This window comes from Kogia breviceps, chromosome 13 (assembly GCF_026419965.1).
Source record: "Kogia breviceps isolate mKogBre1 chromosome 13, mKogBre1 haplotype 1, whole genome shotgun sequence".
Taxonomy (NCBI): Eukaryota; Metazoa; Chordata; class Mammalia; order Artiodactyla; family Physeteridae; genus Kogia; species Kogia breviceps.
In genome coordinates this window covers 78,318,958-78,345,920 of record NC_081322.1, presented here as the reverse complement: position 1 = coordinate 78,345,920, position 26,963 = coordinate 78,318,958, and the positions used below count along the sequence as shown (strand labels likewise).

The 26,963-nt window shown below is 37.9% G+C and overlaps 1 protein-coding gene across 1 annotated transcript in view; it reads left to right on the top strand.

The window, feature by feature from the left end:
• The window catches only part of SYNE1 (spectrin repeat containing nuclear envelope protein 1), a 451,782-nt gene that overhangs the window by 37,331 nt on the left and 387,488 nt on the right, over nt 1-26,963 (top strand). The window lies entirely within an intron of this gene.

Genomic DNA, 26,963 nt, shown 5'->3' with positions numbered 1-26,963 from the left:
TGAGAGAGAGGTGCAAGGAGTAGTAAAGAAGGTCAGCCTCAGCCCTCCACCTTCAATGGTCTTGATTCAAGCAGCCAGCTCAGCCTTCATCTTATTCCTATGTACAAGTATAAGGCCAACGTCCCCAATTAGTTACTTAGGACATAGTGTGTTTGAAACAACTGGTGGGACTGTAAACAGCATAGACCCTATAGTGACATCTTATAGGTGAGGCAACTGTGGCCTTGAAGTCTCAGGCTTTGTAGACGCCTGGACTCTGTGCTAGCTGCTGCTATCAAACCCCCTTTATAAAGTTTCCAGAGTTCCCTCTAGGGGCAGATGTAGAGCCAAGTACATTTTCCCACAACAGCTCTGTTAACAGATTTCTGTTCCAGTATTTCCAAATTCAGGAAAGAATATAGAATTTCTGGCAAGGCAGTTTGATATAGCTAGTGGCAGCATTTTTCAGTATTAGGATAAAAAAGAGATCAGTGATTGCTCATTTATTCACTCACTAACCAATTAATAAACTGCTACAACACTGCTTGAAATAGGGTTGTCAGCAAAGGCATGTGTAAGAGGTAACATTTGATCAGAGACCTGAACAAGAAGGATGGAGCCTTGAAATGGGGAGGACATTCTAGGCCGTGTAAACAACAAACATAAAGCACTGTGGAACAAATGTGTCCACTATACCTGGGGTTTAGAAGATGAGGCATGGGGAATTCCCTGGTGGTCCAGTGGTTAGAACTTGGTGCTTTCACTGCCGAGAGCTGGGGTTCAATCCCTGGTCCAGGAAAAAAGAAAAAAAAAGAAAAGAAAGAAAAAGAAAAGAAAAGAATTGTTATATCTAAAAAAAAAACCCCAAAACGGAAAATTCTGTCCTGCTCTAAACATCTCCCATTGTGAAAATGGGGAGTGGGGACAGATAAAGGACAAAAGTCATCTCTATATATAGTCTTCAATAGAATGTATTGATCTGTCAGGGCCAGGAGCATGTCAGTTTTATACATAGCAGTGAACTGGTTTGGTACACAGCAGATAGTCTTGTTCAATAGTAATAAATAATAATTAGAAAGAAAAAAGAAGATGAGGCATGGGATCAAGTGCTGTGCTTTAAAACTGTTCACAGTGAGATGTTATGAGATCCAGTGGAGATGTCTGTAAGGCAGTTTTACCAAACAGGCTGAAGCTCAGGGGAGAATTCAAGGCTGGGGATAGACGTTTACGATTCAGGAGCATATAGGTGACATTTCACTGGATGAGATCTCCTGAAGGTAGAATGTCAATGGAGAAGGAATTGATTACTGCTCACTTGGTTGTCTGCTATAGTTGAAGTTCAGCAAAAAGAGAGGAGACAACAGTGGGGGCTGGAAAGGAAAGTAAGGAAAAAAACAAACAAGAGAAGAAGATGACCTGGAATCCAAGTCTGACAGAGTTTCAAGGATAAGGGGGTACCTAGCAATGCCTGTGTGCTGAGAGATCATGTACTCTGAGACCTGGGAATTCAGCATGGGATTTGGTAAAGCGGAGGTGTGGCACTGACAGGAGTGTTTTCATTGGCTAAAAGTCTGACTGGATGAGGCTTGAGGGAGAGTGGGAAATAAGCAAGTGGAGGTTGACGTATTAGAAATTCCTTGGAAGAGTTTTTCAGTACAAGAGGGTAAGGATTGATGGTAGCTGGAGGGAGACATGACATTAAAGGGTGGTATTTATTTAGTGAAGTTTTTAGAGATTTTTCAACAAATTTACTGTAAAATTTAATAATTTAAAATAAATGACTATACATTTTTATAGTCATTTGTTGCCTGAATTTTAAAAATTTATTTTGTTGAAGTGTAGTTGATTTACAGTGTTGCGTACAGCAGAGTGATTCAGTTTTATACACACACACACACACACACACACACACACTCTTTTTCATATTCTTTTCCATTGTGGTTTATCACAGGATATTGAATATAGTTCTCTGTGCTATACCGTAGGACCTTGTTGTCTGTCTATTCTATATGTAATAATTTGCATTGCTTGCTATAAATTGAATCTTGTGCACCATCAGACACAAAGAAGTTTCCTAAAGTTTTCATAAATTTATTGGATATCGAGTTTAAAATAAATCCTAAAGATAGAATAATCTGACCTTGGACTTCCCTGGTGCAATGCAGGGCATATGGGTTCGAGCCTTGGTCCGGGGAGATCCCACATGCCGCAGAAAAACTAAGCCCGTGCGCCGCAACTACTGAAGCCTGCACACCTGGAGCCTGTGCTCCGCAACAAGAGAAGCCAGGGCAATGAGCAGCCCACATACCACAACGAAGACCCAAACCCAGCCAAAAATAAATACATTTATAAAAATTTTTTTAAAAAAAGAAGAATCTGACCTCTTAGACCAACATCCCTGCCCGTAAGGCAGCACGTTGCATCTTTGGACAGACCAGAGTCAAACACAAATTCTTCGTGTGTACCACGCAGAAATCTATCTTCTTGTAACTTCATTCCGACGTCCTAGCTCTTTACCCATTGGGCCCCGCAAAGGTTGTCCGGCTTCTGCTGCACATAAGGTGACCCTGGTTTCTTTGGTGCTTCTCTTTTACAGGCCAACACTCCCATCCCCCATCCCCTCTTTGTATAATATGCTTTCACATCCCTTCGCCAGTCTTGACAACCATTCCTTTCCAGTGGCCCAGGTCCCACATACAATGACATAACCGGCAGCTTTCCTCTGTGGAACTTCAGCTCTTCCTAAATATGACTCTCCTGTTCAGCCACTTAAGTCTGTCCGGAATCCAAATGAACAGGAATTGAACGGCGTGGACGCGGTGGGATGTGGCGGTGGGGAGGAAATGAGTGTATTTCTGATCTAAAATATTGGTAAAAAGAAGTTAATGAGGAGGTGAGTGGGTGCTTCTCGGTGGAGAGTTTGGTTTAGGGGATCCGGCACTGTTGTCCTCTCCCGACCTTCGTGATTACGGATCCCTTGTTTGTTATGTATGTGCTGAGAACACATCCAGATACTCACACAGTGGTTGTGTATAATTTTCACAACCCTGTAAGCAGACGTCTCTAATCTCTGCTTAGTACATGAGGAAATAAAGGCCCAGAAACTCTGAGTAAATTGTCCAAAGTCACCTGGTTTGAAAGTGGCAGCTTTGACACTAAAGTCAAAGTCTGTCTGACTTCAGAGTCTCTCTTAGACTTGACCTGGGTACTTGGCAATGTACTTGGATCACAGGCTTGGAGGACCTTGGATGTTTTCCTCTTTCTGTGGTTCTTTCAGATGTGTCATTTCTTAACACATTTCATTATATTATATTTTTTATTATGGTATGCGCTTCGTGGTACTATACTAGTCAGATGCTTTATTTTCTAAAATATTTCGTGATATTCTTTTGTTGAGCACCTTCTCTGGGTCTGACACTATTCGACCCTCTGTGGAAGGTGCTGAGATGGGAAAAACTCAATCCCTGACCCAAAGAGTTTGATGGCTCCGTAGAAAAGATAACCCCAATAATTATGCAAACTGTTACGTATAGAATGGATAAACAACGAGGTCCTAATGTATAGCCCAGGGAACTATATTCAATATCCTGGGATAAAGCATAATAGAAAAGAATATGAAAAAGAATGTATATATGTGTATAACTGAGTCACTTTGCTCTACAGCAGAAAGTAACACAACATTGTAAGTCAACTATACATCAATAAAAATTTTTTTAAATCACATAAAAATAATTGTATAAGGCAAAATATGATGGATGATCCTGAAGAGAGGCACTAATACGTTTTCTTGCCTCTAGATCTGTATGGAGGTGGGGAGGGCATGATCAGGTGGAAGACCTTGACGTTCTTCATGAATAAATGTGAGATGAGTTTCAAAGGATGAGTGAGTGAGATTGTTCATGGAGAGCTGGCGTATCCACATCTCGCAAACAGCATGTGCAATGGAGTAGAGGTGGGAAACGTTAAGATAATTCAGGGGATATCTAATAATTTAGTTTAGCTAGAGAGAACGTTGCATCCTGGAGGTCAATGGCAAACAACTTAGGAAAGCCAGGACCATGTTGACAAAGGTGTGACTGTTATTTTGCAGCTGGTAACAGGAAACCATACAGGATTTATTTTTTTTTTAAAGTAATGATTTCAGTACGTATAGGAGGCTTATGGTTTTTCGGGTTTTGTAATTTTTTGTGGTTAAGAGAAACTACACTTGTAATTATTATAAGAATGATTAATTATTTTTGTCTTTTTTGACACTGTATGAAACTATTTAACAGGTAGGAATAGGTAATATGCTATGACCTATTTGGAACTGATGGATTTTTGCCCCATCAATTTCTTAAAAGTGTTCTTGTAATCTAAGATCTTGTTTGTTATATCTTCAGGTGATTATTTTATAAGATGAACACAATTTACAAAGTTATTGGTGATAAAAAATAAATAAAATTTATTTTATTGGTTCCGATTCCCCTGTTAAGTGAAATATACTTTTATATATTAAGACTATAGGTTCAAACTAGCAAAAACAAACAAACTGGTGAAATATGAAATACTGTGTATGAGAAAAAGTAACTGATTCAACTAAGATTTGCTAAATCCTTTATTTCATTTTGAATTAATATTCTAGGTGAATAACTATGTTTCATGGTTAGTTAAGAAAACCCCACTGGATTATCACATGACCCTTTGCTGTCCCCTGACATCCCTCAGGATTGGTAATATGATTCTTGCTTGACTCAAAAGTTGTCAGATATTAATGGCAGTGTGAATTGCTGGATAAAATGTTGACTGAAGACTTCTCGGACAAAAGGTTCCCATTCAGTTCTATTTTTGTACCTTTCAAATTATAATTTATGCTGCACACCTCTGTCTGTTTAGATCCATTTATTACCCAAACTCATTTTTGTGATTAATTTTCTGGTAAGAGGATGAACAATTTTCACATTAATTGGTTTTTATTTAAAGCTCACAGAAGATAAGAACTTAAAGTCAAGTAGATTCATATTAAATTTCCTGATAGGAAATGGTTTTCTGAGATTACTAGTAGACTTTTTTCAGATAACCCAAACTATTAATAGACCATAGCTTTATTACATATTTCTTCAATAATCTCATGCAATGGCTATCAGATACTCCCAATCTCTGTTAAAAGGAAGGATTGAAATGGAAACATTTAAAACTCTGGGCTTTCCCAGGTTTGCTTTTGCCGTCTACTAGCTGAGTAACTCTGCTTACTACGTGGCTGTAGAGGGATAAGACGGCTGTCTTGGAAGATGCTGTTAGTCCTGGGCGCCCTCCCGGGGGGCCAACTGGATGAATCTTTTCAGGACAGTACCCCCAACCCACCCCTGCCCCAGGTCTATATGGATGCAGAGTAGGGAGGGAGCTTCTTTAAAACATGCCTGCACGCCTCCCCCTGACTCGCCTAAAGTTTGCCAGAACTGCAAGAGGAGGAAGCCTAGGCATGTGTGTTTTCAAAGAGCTCCGCTGGTAATCTGGTCTCTCTGCTGTAACCCACTCCTCCCTCCTCCGTTATCACCGGCATCCATAATGGCCCTCAGAGAGGATGTATCTTCCTTCCTTGTACTAGATGCTTCTTGACCTTCCTTGTACCAGAACCCAGTCGACCACTGGTCAAGCCTCTTATTGGCTGTCCAGTTTATATCTACTCAGGGAGTGAAGCCATAAAACAATTCGGACAAAAGAACCTGTAGAATACTACCTGCCTTTCTGTGTGATACTATATCACAGATCATTTCAATTTTAGAATATTTTACACATTGTAAATTGTCATCTGTATGGAAGTGATCTATTTAATCCAGTACAGTGTAAGACTCTTCGAGGCACAGATCATATCATACATTTCATTGTTTTTATTTCCTAGCACAGAGCCTCAGCATAGCAGTTATTTTAATGTTTCTATGATTTTTGTTGTTGACACTGATGTTTGATTCTCTACTGTCTACCTTTAGTACTCAGTTTGGTTTGAGGCATCTGTATCTAATGCAGTAGATGGGTGGTTTGAGTTAGAGTCTTGAAAGCCAAATAGATTTGTTGTCTATAGGTTCAAAATAAAGGATAAAAGTGGAACATTTTTATTTATTTATTTATTTATTTATTGTGTTATGCGGGCCTCTCACTGTTGTGGCCTCTCCCGTTGCGGAGCACAGGCTCCGGACGCGCAGGCTCAAGCGGCCATGGCTCACGGGCCCAGCCACTCCGTGCCATGTGGGATCTTCCCGGACTGGGGCACGAACCCGTGTCCCCTGCATCGGCAGGCGGACTCTTAACCACTGCGCCACCAGGGAAGCCCTAAAGTGGAACATTTAAAAAATTCTGTGGCATTTGTCTTTAAGATAGGTGACCAATAAAATGTTGATATCAGTATTCATGCAAACCCAAGGTAGGAGTTTGTACATACTTGCCTCTTTCATTCAGGGTGACTATCCACCTAACTCTGAAGTTGATGTAATATCCTCATAATCATAATTTAAGGTAGTTGAGCTCCATGTGGCATAAAAGGAGTTTCCTCCAGACAATAAGTCTGACCTAAAAAACATTTCTGTGATTACTAATGGAACCCTGGTATCTTAGCATCTTACACATCGAGTGAGAGAGGCATTCTCATCTCTCACAGCAATATTGCCTGTATGAGAGAGGATGTGGAAAGGAAAAAAAAGAGACGATATTAAGTAAGAGGAACTTGCCCAAGGATTGTTCCCTTTATGCTCCTTTCTGCCTGAGTAGCTTACCCCTTAAAAGTAGCACCAGTTGGCGCCCTTTTCGTTATTCTACAGGCATCCTCTACTTTTCCGCAAGTAATTATTTGGTGTAACTGAACTGGATTTTCTCTAATCCTGGTTTTTTGAAATGCTCCTTCTTTTCAATGATATCTACCACATTGAAAATTTGGAACAACCTATATATCTAATTCAATACAGCTGTTCAATTAAAAACGCCTAGTTAGGTGTTCTGGTAAAAGATGGTGAGGAAGGATATTTTTTATTTCGTATCTCTCCCTGAGATTTACCAAAAGCAACAAAAAAGAACGTAAAAATAATGGAAAAATATTTAACTTTAGTAAACTTGAAAATACTAGTCAAAATCCAACCCCCAACTCCCCCCCTGCCCCAAAAATGTCTGCCAAATAATAGTGACATTTGGATCATTGAGAAGGACATTGAGAACCAACACACCCTTATTCAGAGCTCAAGCAAGGCATGGGCTTCTCAAAAAGGAAGCATCACGGTCCTGAAATAATTCTTTACAAAGATTCCCTGAGCGTGGCAAGCCATTGTAGGTGTGGAGAACATTCTCATTCGGACCTGTTTCTTCACTGAAGCACGTCAGAGAATCAGGTTAAAGAAAAAACCATAAAGATTCTTTTATTCTCTTTGACCTATAATAACTAGAGCTTAGCTGTTTATTGAAATAATAATATGCCATCAAATGGGGTTTCTGTAGGAATTTAGGGATGATTCAGTATTATGACTGTTATTAATATAATTTATTTTAGTAATAACTCAAAGAAGAAACACCAAAGACTCATCCAAACGCAAACTAAGTTATACAAAATTGGCACTTAATTCTGATTTTTAAAATATCTTCATAGTGTGTGTCTAGCCAGCATCAGACCTAATAATTTTTAGTCAGCAGTCACATACCAGCCAATTCAGTCAAACAAGAATTTAAAAAGATAAATATTTGAATTGTTATGGCAAACATCATAAGTTGTATTAATATGAATGGATGACTGGAAAACACAAAGGCAATTGGAAACTGTTAAAAACAGTAACAGAATTCAGTAGGCAGTAGGTTTTAAATGTGGAAGAATTGTATAGGGCAAAACTTGAACACCCCTTTGAGGAATATGTAAAAGAGAATTTGACTAAATTAAATATATACCCTTTCTTGGACAGGAAAACTCAACTGTAAAGATGTCAGATCTTCTTAAATTAACCCCAAATTGCACTCTCCAGAAAGATATTAGCAATAATTTTTTTAAAATTTGAATTAATCAAAATGATATTCGTTAAAAAATACACATTATATTAATATCCAGAAAAAAAAATTGAGAAAGAATCGAGTCATGAGGGAAGACTAGTTCTACCAGATATTGAAATATATTTAACAACCACAGTAATTTAGACCGATATATCCTGGAGCGGAATACGTAGTCCAAAATAGGCTCATATATGTAAGAGATCGATATTCATTAAATCATTTGGAGACAATTGGATGACCATATGGGGAACAGGGAGGGAACCAGTTGACTTATTTCCTCATGTCTTCACACCTCACGCATGCACAAGCGTGGTGCACACACACACACACACACACACACACACACACACACACATAGACACACACACAATTTCAAGTAGACCAAAGGTTTAAATACATTGGTTTGAAACTGACATTTTGTAGGCTAACATCACTTGACTCCTGTCAACTTCACATGGTTTAACTCACATTTTAAAACATGAAACCACATAATTAAAAGATATTATAGAGGTTTAATTTTTTTCTTTTATAATCTAGTCCTGGGGAAATCCTTTCTTGTCAAAAACTCAGAACCAAAAAAGGATTGATTTGTACATTTGAGTATGTAATAATATCTGCATAACAAAGTGCATAACTATACAAAAAGCAAGTGGAAAGATGGGAGAAGAATATGTCAGATATATAACAAAAGTTATATAATTTTGTAATCACAAATCAGTACAAGAAAATCAGCCGTTAGAAAATGGACAAAGGCCATAAGAAAACATCTGCATTTAGGCATCCAAGTAAAGATGCATGTAAACATCCAGTCAGCAATTTTGTTTCTAGGATTTTATCCCTTGGCTGTATTGTACATGCACTTGTATGCAAAGCTATATTACAAAATTGTTGATTGCAACGTTTTTGGCTATATATATATATCTATATCCTAATTTATACATATATAAACATCCATATATGTGTGTATTTATATATATATATTTATAAAAATATAAAAATTATAATTTTCCCTATAGGGAGTTCCTTATAAATAGTAAAATGTATCCATATGATGAAATATTATGCATCCGTTTTAAAAATGAGGAAGATTTGTACTGGTGTAATGTGAAGATGCAGAAGCATATGTAACTCTTTCATCCCAGAAGTACTCTGCATATGTAAGAGGGTGTGAGCATATATAAATATTACATGATTATATTAATAAACATTATATTAAAAATGTAAGGATAACCAAGAATCTGTTAATATTTATTGACATCAAGATAAATTAAGTAGAAAAAGTTAAGAGTATAATATGATTTTATCTGTGGTCTCATTTTCCTTCTCTCTCTCACACTATATTTATTGAAACTTATGTGAGACTGTTGTAAGTGCTTCATATGGGTTTATCTTATTTAAACCTCATGACAACCCTAGAGCAACCCCAAAGAAGGCTTTTATTAACGTGTTCCCAGTTTAGCCAGGATTTGAAAGCAGGCAGTCTAGCTTTAGAGCTTATGTTCAGAACCCTTCGGCAATCATGCTCTGCTGTACCTATGTGCATAGAACTCCATCACACAAATTCACACAGAAAAAGTGTTTGGAAGAATATAGCTTTATAGTCTCTGGATAAGATCATATAAGTAATTGTTTTTCCTTAAAATTTTTCTCTATATATTGTTCTACAATGCATGTACATTTTTTGCATGACATTTTTAATAGGGTGTTTTTATTTAAATCATACTTCTGTCTGTCAGTTACACATTCTGTGGCCATTATACGATTTTACTGTATTAACTACCGTTTTTACATTATCTGTGGGGTTTTAGATTTATACTTTCCACTAAGAAAATAATTAGGTCAGCACTTTCTTACATTGGTGTTCCCGTGTACCTTTGATCAGTCTCTGTTTTCTTGTGGAAAATCTGCACAAAAGGCAGCTTTTTATTCTAACTGAACGTTTTAGCAGTCTGTGCCGAGTACAGTTTTCTTAATTTAGTTTTCCTCTTATTATTCATTTTTTTCTCATTCCTCTCTATTACTAATTTTTCTAAAAACACTGATTTTAATTTTGAGACTCAGTGGAATACTGACATCTTGTCTTTGTTTCATGTTCACATGGCTTTTCCCAGCTTGACTGCTGACGGCCCTGGTTCATTAGTGTCAAAAGAGGGAAGAGATATGGGAACATATGTATATGTATAACTGATTCACTTTGTTGTAAAGCAGAAACTAACACACCATTGTAAAGCAATTATACTCCAATAAAGATGTTAAAAAAAAACCCCACTACATTTATAGGCATAAGTTGTCTTTGTGTTGCTATTTTCAGCGATGATGTGTAGTATGCTGTTTGAGGTGGCTAAATTCTATCATTTTGAAATGACACTTCCATGTTTCCTGGGCTGTTTTACAGATGAGCCCCTGACTGTTTCTCTGAGCAGTGCTTACTAGATGCTTGGAGTACAGAGGTCTTTCCAAACTTTTAAACTAATGGGAAGCACGGTGGGAATTATTTAGCTTGTGAATTTCATTTTTTATCCAGTGGGACTAGAATGCAATTATTTTCATATGAATTTTTGACCCCCTAGATTGGAACAGAGGTAGAAGCTGAGTTTTTGCTTGTTGTGGAATAAGTAAAACTATTTCCTTTTGTCTACCTCCAGTTACTTCCTATTCCAAACCTATGCTTACTCCACAGCAGTTACTTAAAGTGTGACTGTTGTGATCAAGTCTACAAGCCTTAGCCTTGGCCACACACCATCGATAATACAATCTCCATGTTTAAGGCGAAAATCATTTGGCATCATAGGGTGAAAACAAAGTTGTGGTTTTGGCACTGGAGATAATGTAGATGGAGCCATACATCCACACTAACGTGTGTTTATGTTTTACAAAAACCTTCATGACTTCTTATCTCGCTCTATTATATTTTGGTTTATACCCCAGGAGGAACTAGAAGGGAAAGAATTATAAACAGTACCCCAGTGGTTGACAAAAATGTAGGAATAAATATTCCCCTCAAGTTCCTGGGGAAAGATTTTAACGAAATACAAAGTAACTAAACCGAGAGAAAATAGGCAGCTTACTTAGAAGGATACTTTGTATCAATCTTTGAAGATCAAGTTCTTATTGTGGGTGGGAGAAGCTTAACAGGAAGATGAAGTAAGTAGAATCCGTCCTTATAGCATACCAATATACCATTGATATTTTGTCCCAGAAGTTCTGTATTCCCTCAAGATGTACAAGCCATGCTTCTGTACTTTTCCTCCAGCCTTCCGTATCTCCCTAATATTAGGGGGACAACACAGGGTCATGGTTAAGAATGCAGGCTCTGTGGTCATCCCGCTGGAATGTGACTGTCTCCGCTGCTACTTAGGTGTGCAACCTTGGAGCAGTTATTTAACTTCTCTCTACCTCTGTTTGCTCATGTGTATCATGAAAAGGATAGACTTCTTTTTTTTTTGTGGTACGCGGGCCTCTCACTGTTGTGGCCTCTCCCTTTGCGGAGCACAGTCTCCGGACGCACAGGCTCAGTGGCCACGGCTCACGGGCCCAACCGCTCCGCGGCGTGTGGGATCCTCCCGGACCGGGGCACGAACCCGTGTCCCCTGCATTGGCAGGCGGATTCCCAACCACTGCACCACCAGGGAAGCCTGCAAGAGGTTTTATTCTTGGTAAAAAATAAAAAGCATCTCGTTATCTCCCGTGATTGTGAATAGCCTTCCCAGCCAAAGCTTGATTTCATTTAAAGAAAAGACAAGAAAATCTCTTTTTAATGTATGAAAGATTAGGATTGACAATTGAAAGCTGGCATTTTATGTATTCCTCAATTTGTTTTTAAAAAGCCCTTCTTGTATAAAAAGATTAGTGTAAAACATATTTGCTTTGCTCACAGTCTGTTTTCCGTAGATCTTTTGCTAATGCTCAATTATTAAGTCAAATTGTATCTCCATTTCCTCTGCTTGCTTTGAGGATTATCTACTCATCTTTACTATTATTGGACTAAATAGGAATTAGATTTGGGGAAACCCAGAGACAAAGCCGGATTTTTCCTCTGATTTTTGACAGTCTTCGGGAGAGTGTAAGATAATTTTCATACTTCCTCTAGCTCATTTCAGTAGGAAGGTCAAGAATATGGCCATCTATTTTTTTTTTTTTTTTTTTTTTTTTTTTGCTGTATGCGGACCTCTCACTGTTGTGGCCTCTCCCGTTGCGGAGCACAGGCTCCGGACGCGCAGGCTCAGTGGCCATGGCTCACGGGCCCAGCCGCTCCGCGGCACGTGGGATCCTCCCGGACCGGGGCACAAACCCGCGTCCCCTGCATCGGCAGGCGGACTCGCAACCACTGCGCCACCAGGGAAGCCCTGGCCATCTATTTTTATACTGGCTGTGACCCAAAGTATCTTGTCAAGGTTTTGAAAGCCCTTTGGTCTGTGTGTCATCGTGTCACTTGGAAATACCTGTGTATTTTGGGGAGAGCCACCATTGCTTAGTAGTGATTCTTTCGTTACTTACCTCTGACAAATTTAGGAATGTATACCTTAGAAGTTATTTTGATGGAAAAATGACCAGGTGTAGAGACGTGAACACACCACGTTGCAAAGGATTAATCATCAAGAACCTAGAGTATAATGTACTCTTGGGAACTGATTGAAACAAACAAAAAATAACATCCTATAACTCTATGAGAGAGTTGTCCTGTGCATAACAGAACTCAAAAATTAAAACCGGAGTATATGCTAATAGTTCTGCCAAAAATGCCTACTTATCAGTTATTCTGTGTCTGTGCTGTGAGCTGTAGCACGCTAACATGTTGCCTCCTCTGGACCACCTGCAAATCCTCTTATGCATGACAATTTTTATGTATTTTGGATATACCCTAAAGCTACAGAATGTGAATATATACCAAAAACTGCACACAGCAAACAGCTAATGAGGATTAGATTAAACATTAGTAGAGAAAGACGGGTTGGTACATGTTAAAAAAAGAAAAAAGAAAGAAAGAAAAAGAAACCACAGTAGGAACAATTAAATAACTGACTGGCTACCAGAAAGACATGCACGGGCATGTTTGCTGATTAGTCAAGGTCCACCTTGTTCTCATTTGGTGGATTATGCAAGAGTCGTTTCCCAGAACATTACTGATAATGCTGCAGGAGTTATAAGAGAAACTTTGTTGAAACTGGGCATTTTTAAAGAGTTTATATTCATATCGAGTTGCTCAGATGGAGAGTAATAATAGAGTAAGTACTCATTATCTTCCAGGCCCTTTGTTGTATATTTTACACAGGTGTTGACTGTTTAACTCCCCAGCAACCCTGTGAGGTAGCTGTTACTACTTTCCCCATTTTAGAGCTAAGGGAACTGGTGCCCAGATAGGTTAAGAAACTTGCTCAAGGTCACACAGCTAGTAAGTGGTAGGAAACCTAGATTGTTCTAACTCCACAGAACATGCTTATTCCCATGACATTGCACTCTAAAAATGGAAAGACATCTTAGATGATGACTGATCTGTATTGAGATGCAATATCACTGCTCTCTTGACTGTTATCGGCAATTAACATAATGGCATTATAATACAAATATTTTAAGGATCTAAAGCACTGGGTTTTTTTAAAAAATAAATTTATTTTATTTATTTTATTTTTGGCTGCGTTGGGTTTTCGTTGCTGCGCATGGGCTTTCTCTAGTTGCGGCGAGCGGGGGCTGCTCTTCGTTGTGGTGCGCGGGCTTCTCATTGCGGTGGCTTCTCTTGTTGCGGAGCATGGGCTCTAGGCATGCAGGCTTCAGTAGTTCTGGCACGTGGGTTTAGCAGTTGTGGCTCGCGGTTTCTAGAGCGCAGGCTCAGTTGCTGTGGTGCACGGGCTTCGTTGCTCCGCGGCATGTGGGATCTTCCCGGACCAGGGCTTGAACCCGTGGCCCCTGCATTGGCAGGCAGATTCTTAACCAGTGCACCACCAGGGAAGGGAAGCCCCTAAAGAACTGGTTTTTAAACTCCGTTTGGGTAAGAGTTGCATGAGGTGTGTGTCTAAGCCTTGTCCGAGAGGTTCTCAAGCAGGATTAAGCTTGGGGACGCCTTTGCCATACAAAGGTGTTGACCCATTTCTTAGATGCTCTGCAAAGTCATGTGCAAATATAAAAATATATATATGATGATTTATATATATATATATAAATATATAAATCATTTATTATATATAATAACCATATTATATATTATAATATCATAATCATATTATATATAACATATATTATATACATATAATCATATTATATGTATATTATATATATTATATATAATATACATATAATCATATTATATGTATATAATATATATATTTTTTATATATATGATGTGGATGTATATAGCTATGATATGTGATATATAAAAATATTATATCTCTCTCTATATATATCAACATAGTAGATATTGTCTCTGTTCATTCTTCTCCTATTCTGCGGCTCAAGTTGTAATTACAAACTGGTGTCAGTGTCCACTTACACAGGTCGGAATCAGGAGATTCTTGCATCTGGGCCTTCTTGTCATTTCTTATTGAGAAGCTGTGATTGGTAAAGAGATAACCTGGAGCTTGGATGAATATCGTTAAAGTTTTACCTTTTTCTTCTCTTTCCTTTTTTTGTAAATTTAAAATATATTCTGTAGGGCTTCTCTGGTGGCGCAGTGGTTGAGAGTCCGCCTGCCGATGCAGGGGACGCGGGTTCGTGCCCCGGTCCGGGAAGATCCCACGTGCGGCGGAGCGGCTGGGCCCGTGAGCCATGGCCGCTGAGCCTGCGCGTCCGTAGCCTGTGCTCCGCGACGGGAGAGGCCACAGCAGTGAGAGGCCTGCGTACTGGGAAAATATATATATATATATTTCTGTGGTTCCAACAGGTGATACAGAGCTTCAGCGAGAGTCTGCTGTGTTTGAAAATGAACCCGTTCTGTTTGTGAGTCATAGAACTCAGCGTTCTGGGATAAATGTTATTTTAGGATAGGCAGGTGCTATTATCGCAATTAGTTTGTTAATCTCAGTCCCTTTTTTAAAAAAATGATTGAGCTGATTCTCAAACATATGTATTAGATAGAGTACTAGGGTAATGGACTTTTATAGGGAAATCCTCACCAAATTCATACAGAAAAGTTATTATTTATGAAAGTCCCAAGGTTACATGCTTAACCTTTTTTGAGGATGAGCTTTCTAAAAGCTTCCTGAACATTTATTTCCATATTCAAAATTGGAGAATGGTAGTTTGGGGCTATCGGAGGGAAGGAGAATTGTGAGAAATGGAATCCAACCTACTCTTTCATCCTTTCTCTCTAGTACAGTTTGCTAAACCACCTCTAACTCACCCTTAGAAAGTATTTCTTTATTTCTCATGACCAGAGGCAACTGAGCAAGGTGTTGTCTAATTAGAGCCACTGATGATGAGGTGTGTATGACGGAAAGACCTACCCTTCCTGGTAGGTGTTTACATTCCTGAAATGTTAATTAGACCAAAGACTTCTCCCTGCTTCAGAATTTGTGGCTGATTTATGTTTCACTGGTGTACTTTCCGTGCCTACTCTAGGAAGCCAAATGACTAGGAAGACACACCAACACACAAAACCCATTTAACACAAAACAACAAAGAGCAAAATTCATGGAATCAGTTTTATTTTATAGTTTTTGGCATTACATTAATTGATTCTCTTTATCTCTGCTCTCTTCCCTTTTAAGTGAACTCTTCAACCCCTGGCAGTAAGTGAGCTGTCCTTAGGGAAAGACTTTTCCTTCAGCTCATTTTTCCAGCTGTAGCGGAAAGAGCTTTGGGGTATTGGGCAATGATGAGTATCATTTCTGACTCTCTGTGGCTAACTGGTTTTGTGACATTGGGCAGGTCACCCATACACAGTGCTCTAATTCTAGAATTCTGTTATTCTAGGAGTCCCCTTATTCTGTTTATTTGCTTTGAAGCCATTCTTATGTAATTTCTCCTGTAAGACATGTGAAATGAGCAGTTTTACAAGAAGCAGGTCATCTATGACTGAACTACGACTGAACTGAATTGTTCTAACAGCTAGGTAGATGGATACATGTAATTAATGGACCTCACCTTTAACCAGGGAAATGAGAACAGATCACCAATTGACAAAATTGGCAAAAATATGAACATACTTTGGTTCGTAGAAATTTCATTGTATGTAGATTATAGTAAAAATTACCTTGATTGTCATGCCTATTACAGCAAAATGCTTAGTATTGTAAGGACAATGGAAATATTATTCAGACACTTTAAGGAATGTCACTAAGGAGGTAGACATTTTATTTTTAAAAATATCGATTTCTGTTTGCCTTCTCAGATGCTTGGGGCAAAAAGCCAGTCCAAGATTGTGATTTTGAAGATACCCTCCTTCCCCCTCCCTGCCTTATTCAGGAAGTTGCTGAGAAGAGTTTTGTTATTGTACCTACAAATATGATAATCTCTCCACAAGGGCATTGTGAAAAATTTGTGATGACGCATAAACTAGCATTAAATTTTTTTTTTTTTTTTTTTTTTTTTTTTTTTTGCGGTACACGGGCCTCTCACCGCTGTGGCCTCTCCCGTTGCGGAGCACAGGCTCCGGACGCGCAGGCTCAGCGGCCACGGCTCACGGGCACAGCAGCTCCGCGGCACGTGGGATCTTCCCGGACCGGGACACGAACCCGCGTCCCCTGCATCGGCAGGCGGGCTCTCAACCACTGCGCCATCAGGGAAGCCCTAGGGAAGCCCTTGAGAGTATTTTGGATGCAGCCTGTGTATATTCTTTTCTTCCTCTCTCCTATCCTTAGCATTCCTAACACCGATTACTAACCTGTGTTTCTATAACAGCTATGCAAATTAACGTCGTTTTTGATAGTGTAATTATTATTAAAAAAATTTTTTTAACTTGGTTTTTTCCCTTTTAAAATAAAGTTATTTATTTTTTAATTTTTATTTAACAATACAGCTAGACTGTATGCTAAGCACTGTTTTGTATGCTTTTTTGGGTATTATGTTATCTTCCTAGCAACCTTATGACGCAGGTGTTACTATTATCCCCATTTTACAGATGAGGAAACTGAAAGGTGGAGAGTCTTAAGTAACCTGCCCAAGAGGTGGAGCTGGAACTTAGACCAGGCATTTTTTTTTTTTTTTTTTTTTTTACATCTTTATTGGAGTATAATTGTTTTACAATAGTGTATTAGTTTTTCCTTTACAACAAACTGAATCAGTTTAGACCAGGCATTTTGGATACATGCTGTTAACTACTGTGCCACAGAGTTTCGTATAGCTTATGAAACATGTGGTGATTCCCACACTTGACTGTACATAAGAATCACCGGGAAGTCTTGTTAAACCAGGTTGCTGATCAGATTCTGTAGGTCTGGATTAAAGCTGGGGAATGTATATTTCTAACAAGTTCCCAGGTGATGCTGTGAAGGCACTTTGAGAACCACTGATCTATCATTGTATTGAGACCAGGGGAAATAAATAGCTAATTTATTAATGTTGCTTAAACTTCATTATAATAATTGAGAATATTAACTTTTAGAAATAGGAGCTCTTTGCAGCTCAAAATCTTTCTGTTTAAAAATTACCCCTGGAATTCATGCTTATCTCACTGTTTTAAACTCCACTTTTTATTTAAGTAATCGCAAGCCTTATTTCACATGTTTTAAAAGCCATTTTGTGAATTGCTGGTTTATATCTTTGCTTAACAATGTAATAGGATTTAAGGGTTTTTTTCATTGATTTCATTTAAAATATTTGGTATTATATTTTGGGCAAATATTTTCCCCATATGCTCTTTGCCTTTAATTATGGTTAAGATTTGTTGACTGTGCAGTTTTTATTTTTAGGCAATGAAATCTCTCCCTCTTCTGTTACTTTTAGGTCTAGAATATCTTTCTTCATTTCGTAAACATAGATATTGATGCATTTTTCTGGTTAGTTGTTATAGTTGCTTTATTTTCTTTAATTCCCTAACCCAGTTGTAATTTATTTGGGGGCATAGTGAGGCTGTAGATGGATTTTTCTGTTTAATTTGCCTTCTGGTTTTCCTTTGTCCATTCACTAAGTAATCGTTCTCCTTTTTAAATAGTCTAGAGTCGCTTTCAGGACTATGTATTCCATTCCATTCTGTGGTTTGTTCCTTCTCTGTTATCACACTGTTTGAATTAATTGAGCTCTTTATTGTATTTTAATATTTGGTAGGGTGAGACTCTGGCTTTCCTCATCACTATGTTTATCTTTTATAACCAAGACTATCTTTGTTAAGGAGTTGGATCTCCCTCCTTTTTTTCCAGAAAGCAGGTAGGAAGCTGTTTTTCTGACAACTCAGTAAACATCCCTAACGTCTTGGATTTTGGAGAAATATTTATGGATTCAAGTCAACTGTTATAATAACTACGTGGCATTGGTACAGCAGGAGAGTTTCAGACTAAAATATCATGAAGAAGAAAAAATATTCTTTTATCCTTCCCTGTTGCCTTTGCTTCAAGGAATGGTAAGAAGGGAGGGAAAGAATTCAGTAGAGGCGTTCAAAGTACCTGTTATATATACTTCACCATAGGCTTGTAGAACAATCCACTAACAAAGGTCATTGCCATTAAAGAAAACTATGAATTATGTAGGTTAGGCAAACAAAAGAATGTACACTTTTATATTATTATGAGAAAGGAAAATCTATTTCATTGACGAAGAGTTAGCATGGTTTGGTTAATATTTAAAATAATGTGTAGGAAACCAAATGACACTTTATAGCACCACAAAAAAGCATCAAGAGATTGTTTTTCTACCGCTGAGATTATAGCCTTAAATGATGAAGAGTCTCTCATAACTGCATTTGTTTGTGAAATTAGTATTTGAGTCAGGCCAAGCTCTCTGTGGAGTGATGCTGTAGGGCACCTTGCTGAAAATGAGCCTGTGGTTTCTCTTCCTGCCTGATGTCCATTTGGCACCCACACTCTTTTGATATTTCCACTAAGCCTTATCCTAGAGCGCCGTGAATTGGAGGTGCACTGCCCCAAATGCTATTTTAACCACGCTTTTAATATAATTTGAAAGGTGATGAATTGGACTCAGATTGCCTCTGAATCTGTATTTTCCTGCTCTTGTGTCTTCTTGGGTCCCTTTTCCACTTCCTTCCTATCACAATTTCTTGTAGCTTTTTTTTTTTTTTTTTTTGCGGTACGCGGGCCTCTCACTGCTGCGGCCTCTCCCGTTGCGGAGCACAGGCTCCGGACGCGCAGGCTCAGCGGCCATGGCTCACGGGCTCAGCCGCTCCGCGGCATGTGGGATTTTCCCGGACCGGGGCACGAACCCGTGTCCCCTGCATCGGCAGGCGGACTCTCAACCACTGCGCCACCAGGGAAGCCCAGTTGTAGCTATTTTTTAACGTGGATTTTTTTTTTAATAAATTTATTTATTTTCTTTATTTATTTTTGGCTGCATTGGGTTTTCATTGCTGCACGCTGGCTTTCTCTGCTTGCGGCAAGCAGGGGCTACTCTTGGTTGTGGTGTGCGGCCTTCTCACTGCGGTGGCTTCTCTTGTTGCAGAGCACGGGCTCTAGGCACGTGGGCTTCAGTAGTTGTGGCACGTGGGCTCAGTAGTTGTGGCTCACGGGCTTAGTTGCTCCGCCGCATGTGGGATCTTCCCGGACCAGGGCTCGAACCGGTTTCCCCTGCATTGGCAGGCAGATTCTTAACCACTCTGTCACCATAGAAGCCCTAACGTGGATTTTTTTTTTTTTTTCTCCATGTCGGTATTGTTTCTTCCTGAAAAGAAACAATATTGCCCTTGACAGTGCAAACTGAAAGTAAAAGGGAGGGTCATGCTGGTTGCTTGCTCCAGCAAGAGCAGAGAGAACATGTTATTCTCAAACAAACCAGCATCTTTGTCTTGCCTACCTCTTTCCCTGTTGCCCTTTCTCTCTGTTTTTTTAAAAAATTTTAATTAAAGTATAGTTGTTGTACAATATTATGTAAGTTACAGGTGTATAATATAGTGATTCACAATTTTTAAAGGTTATACTCCATTTATAGTTATTATACAATATTGACTATATTTTCTGTGTTTTACAATATATCCTTGTAGCGTATTTTATACCTAATCATTTACACCTCTTAATTCCCTACCCCTATACTGACCCTCCCCGCTTTCCTCTCCTCCTGGTAATCACTAGTTTGTTCTCTATATCTGTGAGTCTACTTCTTTTTTGTTATATTCAGTAGTTTGTTGTATTTTTTGGATTCCACATATAAGCAATATCCTGCAGTCTTTGTCTTTCTCTGTCTGGCTTATTTCACTAAGCATAATGCCCTCTGAGTCCATGTGTGTTACTGCAAATGGCAAAATTTCATTCTTTTTGATAGTTGAGTAGTATTCCGTTGTATATATATACCACATCTTCTTTATCCATTCATCTGCTGATGGACCCTTGGGTTGCGGCAACCGAAGTGCCCTTTCTGTCTTATCTCAATGGGCTGGGTTGCTAAACTCTGGGTTGCCATGTGCACCACAGGTTCAAGCTTTGGGAGCAAAGGTTCAAGCTTTGGGAGCAATAAAATAAAATGGAAGCTACTATGTTTGTGTGATGTTTCTTCCCCTTCCATATACACACACGCGCGCGTGCGCGCACGCACACACACACACACGCACACACACAGAGCCGTACTGTTGGAGGGGAAGATACTTTTCTGGGATGTGAAGGGGCTAAGTTTACAAGGTTAGGTTTAAGATCCGTGTCTTCTTCCTCTGTTCTCTTTGCCCTCCTTTGCCCACCCAAGTCATCAATATACCTAGTCAGCACCTTGCACATAATTTGTGTGCAATAAATCTTTCTTAACGTCAGTTAAGAAACTCGGTGCTCCTTTAGGACTACAAACCCTGTTTAACCTAACTTTTCATCCCCACAGTTCTTTGCCCTTAGCACTGAGGCACTGCTTATGGAATGGAAATAAGGTTTAAATGAGAAATTTGATAGGATAAGACATCCTATTTGTAAATCTATTGTAAATTATTTTCATCTTATTTCTTTTCTACCATTGCTTAGAAATATATCCTTCCTTAGAGTTGTTTTATTCATTTTTTTCTTTCATCAAGGCAAGTGTCTGAATAAGAGGACATTTTGAAGCGATATAAAGTTTAGCCACCTAATTAAATCATTACAGTGATGCTGTAGGGCTCGTGTTACTATTTTCATCTCTATTTTCCATATGAGTCAACTGAGGCATTAAATGGCTGAGTCATCTTTTTAAGGTCTCACAGTGAATATTGATGCTGGGATTCCAAATCAGGTCTTTTTTACTCCCAGAGCCCAAAATTTACTTCTGAGAAAATTGATTATTCCATTTTTGCCTCTACTGGACTGTAGGGATTTTTTTCTAAGTCATGGTAATAGCCAACGTTCTTTATAAACAAACTTTGGGGATTAACAAATTTTATATCACAGTAAACATTCGTTACTCTAAATGGGATAGAAAAATGAAAACAATCGGGTTGCTAATTTTGTGTGTCACTTAACAGGCATGAGTATGGCTACAGCTGTTTTCTATTTTGCCTCTAAATCCCAGGTCAAGGAATTATTTTATTCTAGCCTGCAGAGACCCGCAAATCTGTAAACAATTTCTTGCTTGGGGATTTAGTCTTAAATTGCCTTAGGAAGCATAACATGGAACTTTTGAAATACTCTTTGTGGATTCTTGCTCGTGTATTTGTTTATTTTTTGTATGGCTTTAAGTAATTTAAAGCCATACAAAAAATAATGTATTTAGATAATGTAAAATCTTTCCAATATTGTTTGCATATATATATATTTAAAGGCAGTGTGACTTCCTTAGCAACTTGCTATAATGTATATTTCTAATATGGTAATTATAACTTCTAATGTGTGTTCCACAATATTAGACATATGGAAAAAAATCCAGCAAACTCAAAGAACAAATTAGCAATAAACCAGGTTATATCTTGTGTAAATATAACTATGAGAAACGAAATGCCAATGTAATATTGTTTACAAAAGATTCATTGAATTTCTTTCAGATTCTAAAATGAAAACTTTACATATATATCTAAGATTAAAATTGGGGACTTGGAATAAATTGAATGATTTTTTTCAATTTAAAAAGCCTTTAAAGTTATTAAGATTTTAACATAATAAGAATGCCTGAATTCTTAAATGCTGACTGAAAAAGGTGTCATTTTTTTTTCCCCTGAAAATGCATCTGAAGCACTTTTTATAAATCGATGTGAAAACTGTCTTTGTTGAAACCCTGGCATGTGGTCAGTAAGCAGGGGGTAAGGCTAAAGAATGAGAGAAGAATATGCTTTTATAGAGATGGTGCTATAGGGATGCTTTAAGGACAGTGCTGCAAGGAGAGTTGAAAGTTCCCTTGATGAAAGCTGTGTTTGGTTTAGATACTGATTGAATTGGGACAACTCCCAAAAGCCACCATAAAAGGTGGAATATGATAAAAACAACCTTCAAGACTCCTGGTGCGATAAAAGGTATTATTTGTTGTTGTTGCCTGTGTGTGTGTGTGTGTGTGTGTGTGTGTGTACTCTTTCTTCTGATATAATTCCAGTCTGGATCCCTGGTACAAAAAACTGATATTATGTAGAGAAGATTTTAAAACAACTCAAGTGAAATATTTTTTTCTTCCTATTTTATCTGAAACTGAAACTGATAGAAGTGAAATGAATACTACTGATTTATGCTCATGATTTTGGGAAACCTAAAATCATTTAGTGAAATGGTTACTCACTAAACCATTTATAGTGAAAGCCTGAATTCTGAAAGTTTGCTAGAAATGCTAAGATAAGATAAAAGCCAAATTTTAAAACAGAAATTTAGATGATTTACACTTAAGTATTTTTAAGAGATGGTTTCTAAAAGTTAAGACATCAGTGTTATAAGCATTTATGATAGAGCTAAGTATCTTCAAATTAGTGACCAAAATATTCTTGAAGCCTCAATCTCAAGTCAAAAATTTGTCATAGTCTATTATGACTTATTTTGTTTTTTTACTTCCAGTTTTATTAAATTCTAATTGTAAAAGTACATTGACTTACATCTTTATGTGAATGTAATGGAATTTTTTCATCATATTTTTAATTTTGTTTTTAGACTTCTTATAAAATAAGAGAATGACTCAAAATTTCTCCTCCTTACTGTTGTGTGTAGATTCTAGAGGATGGTAACCAGATGCACCCAACTCTGCTTCTGGAATCCTAACAATTTTTCCTCAGTGGTGACCCCCCAAAACATACTTAGGTAGCTGCACCATTTTACTTACCTGGAAACAAATGTAGATACAGTAGAAAGTCTTATGCTGGTGTTTGGCTACCTGGAATATACTGTTAATAAATTCCTCTTGATATATGTTCTGGTGATTTCCAAAGTTTTATGTAAAATGTACCATGCATTTTTATAGCTGATTGAAACTTGGAATCTGGTGTTTAGTTATATATAAAAACACCAAAATCTTACATTTTTATATACATTTACCAAAACATATGTTTCCTTTATCTAACAAATAACTTTTATTTAGTTCTGCTTGTTCTGAGTTTCCTTGAAATAATTCAGTTGAAATAGTACACTTATTTAAATTTATACCAATTTAAAATATTGGGTGGTGGGGTGGAGAAAGTGAACAGAAACCTCTTCGTCTCTTCCCAAGGATATAATTAAAATAACCATATCAAAAAATTACAATAGCTTCTTTTTATATTGGGAGAGTCTTTATTCTGCTTATTACCTCTTCCTAAGATTTCTTGTCATATTCCCTCCTTAACCTCCCTTCCCATCTGTGCATATATGGAAGTCAAGTCTTCCTCTTTTCTAGACGTTTTAAACTCATTTACCTTCAGGTGATTTGAGATGTGGCTGGTTTAAGAAGATTGTGAGTAATGAATCTGTGGAAAACTGGGAAATGTTAAGTCACACCTAAAAACACTCAAATTAAAATGTTTTCTTAGAACGTTGCTGGTGAAAGAAAACACATTTTGGGCCCAGATTCTGCCCACATGCCACTACTTGGCAACTCTTTTTTTTTTTTTTTAACATCTTTATTGGAGTATAATTGCTTTACAATGGTGTGTTAGTTTCTGCTTTATAACAAAGTGAATCAGTTTTACATATACATCTGTTCCCATATCTCTTCCCTCTTGCATCTCCCTCCCTCCCACCCCTCTAGGTGGGAACAAACCACCAAGATGATCTCCCTGTGCTATGCGGCTGCTTCCCACTATCTGTTTTACATTTGGTAGTGTATATATGTCCATGCCACTCTCTCACTTTGTCACAGCCTACCCTTCACCCTCCGCATATCCTCGAGTCCATTCTCTAGTAGGTCTGTGTCTTTATTCCCGTCTTACACCTAGGTTCTTCACGACCTTTTTGTTTTTTTTCTTAGATTCCATATATATGCGTTAGCATACTGTATTTGTTTTTCTCTTTCTGACTTACTTCACTCTGTTTGACAGACTCTAGGTCCATCCACCTCACTACAAATAACTCAATTTCATTTCCTTTTATGGCTGAGTAATATTCCATTGTATATATGTGCCACATCTTCTTTATCCATTCATCTGTCGATGGACACTTAGGTTGCTTCCATGTCCTGGCTATTGTAAATAGAGCTGCAATGAGCATTTTGGTACATGACTCTTTTTGAATTATGGTTTTCTCAGGGTATATGCCCAGTAGTGGGACTGCTGGGTCGTATGGTAGTTCTATTTTTAGTTTTTTAAGGAACTTCCATACTGTTCTCCATAGTGGCTGTGTCAATTTACATTCCCACCAACAGTGCAAGAGTGTTCCCTTTTCTCCACACCTTGTCCAGCATTTATTGTTTCTAGATTTTTTGGTGATGGCCATTCTGACCAGTGTGAGATGATATCTCACTGTAGTTTTGATTTGCATTTCTCTAATGATTAATGATGTTGAACATCTTTTCATGTGTTTGTTGGCAATCTGTATATCTTCTTTGGAGAAATGTCTATTTAGCTTTTCTGCCCATTTTTGGATTGGGTTGTTTGTTTTTTTGTTATTGAGCTGCATGAGCTGCTTTAAATTTTGGAGGTTAATCCTTTGTCAGTTGCTTCATTTGCAAATATGTTCTCCCATTCTGAAGGTTGTCTTTTGGTCTTGTTTATGGTTTCCTTTGCTGTGCGAAAGCTTTTAAGTTTCATTAGGTCCCATTTGTTTATTTTTATTTCCATTTCTCTAGGAGGTGGGTCAAAAAGGATCTTGCTGAGATTTATGTCATAGAGTTCTGCCTATGTTTTCCTCTAAGAGTTTGATAGTGTCTGGCCTTACATTTAGGTCTTTAATCCATTTTGAGTTTATTTTTGTGTATGGTGTTAGGGAGTGTCTAATTTCATACTTTTACATGTACCTATCCAGTTTTCCCAGCACCACTTATTGAAGAGGCTGTCTCTTCTCCACTGTGTATTCTTGCCTCCTTTATCCAAGATAAGGTGAACATATGTGCGTGGGTTTATCTCTGGGCTTTCTATCCTGTTCCATTGATCTATATTTCTGTTTTTGTGCCAGTACCATACTGTCTTGATTACTGTAGATTTGTAGTATAGTCTGAAGTCAGGGAGCCTGCTTCCTCCAGCTCCATTTTTCGTTCTCAAGATTGCTTTGGTCCTTCGGGGTCTTTTGTGTTTCCATACAAATTGTGAAATTTTTGTTCTAGTTCTGTGAAAAATGCCAGTGGTAGTTTGATAGGCATTGCATTGAATCTGTAGATGGCTTTGGGTAGTAGAGTCATTTTCACAATGTTGATTCTTCCAATCCAAGAACATGGTATATCTCTCCATCTATTTGTATCATCTTTAATTTCTTTCAACAGTGTCTTATAATTTTCTGCATACAGGTCATTTGTCTCCTTAAGTAGGTTTATTCCTAGATATTTTATCTTTTTGTTGTAATGGTAAATGGGAGTGTTTTCTTAATTTCACTTTCAGATTTTTCATCATTAGTGTATGGGAGTGCCAGAGATTTCTGTGCATTAATTTTGTATCCTGCTACTTTACCAGATTCATTGATTAGCTCTAGTAGTTTTCTGGTAGCATCTTTAGGATTCTTTCTGTATAGTATCATGTCATCTGCAAATAGTGACAGCTTTACTTCTTCTTTTCTGATTTGGATTCCTTTTATTTCTTTCTCTTCTCTGACTGCTGTGGCTAAAACTTCTAAAACTATGTTGAGGAAAGTTCCCTCTATTTCTGCTTTCTTCTAATCCAAGAACATGGTATATCTCTCCATCTATTTGTTTCATCTTTAATTTCTTTCAGGGTTTTTATCATAAATGGGTGTTGAATTTTGTTGAAAGCTTTCTCTGCATTTATTGAGATGATCATATGGTTTTTCTCCTTCAGTTTGTTAATATGGTGTATCACGTTGATTGATTTGTGTATATTGAAGAATCCTTGCGTTCCTGGAATAAACCCCACTTGATCATGGTGTATGATCCTTTTAATGTGCTGTTGTATTCTGTTTGCTAGTATTTTTGTTGAGGATTTTTGCATCTATGTCCATCAGTGATATCGGTCTGTAGTTTTCTTTCTGTGTGGCATCTTAGTCTGGTTTTGGTATCAGGGTGATGGTGGGCTCGTAGAATGAGCTGGGGAGTGTTCCTACCTCTTCTATCTTTTGGAAGAGTTTGAGAAGGATAGGTGTTAGCTTTTCTCTAAATGATTGATAGAATTCGCCTGTGAAGCCATCTGGTCCTGGGCTTTTGTTTGTTGGAAGGTTTTTAATCACAGTCTCAATTTCAGTGCTTGTGATTGGTCTGTTCATATTTTCTATTTCTTCCTGGTTCACTCTGGGAAGGTTATGCTTTTCTAAGAATTTGTCCATTTTTTCCAGGTTGTCCATTTTACTGGCATATAGTTGCTTGTAGTAGTCTCTCATGATCCTTTGTGTTTCTGCGGTGTCAGTTGTTACTTCTCCTTTTTCATTTCTAATTCTGTTGATTTGAGTCTACTC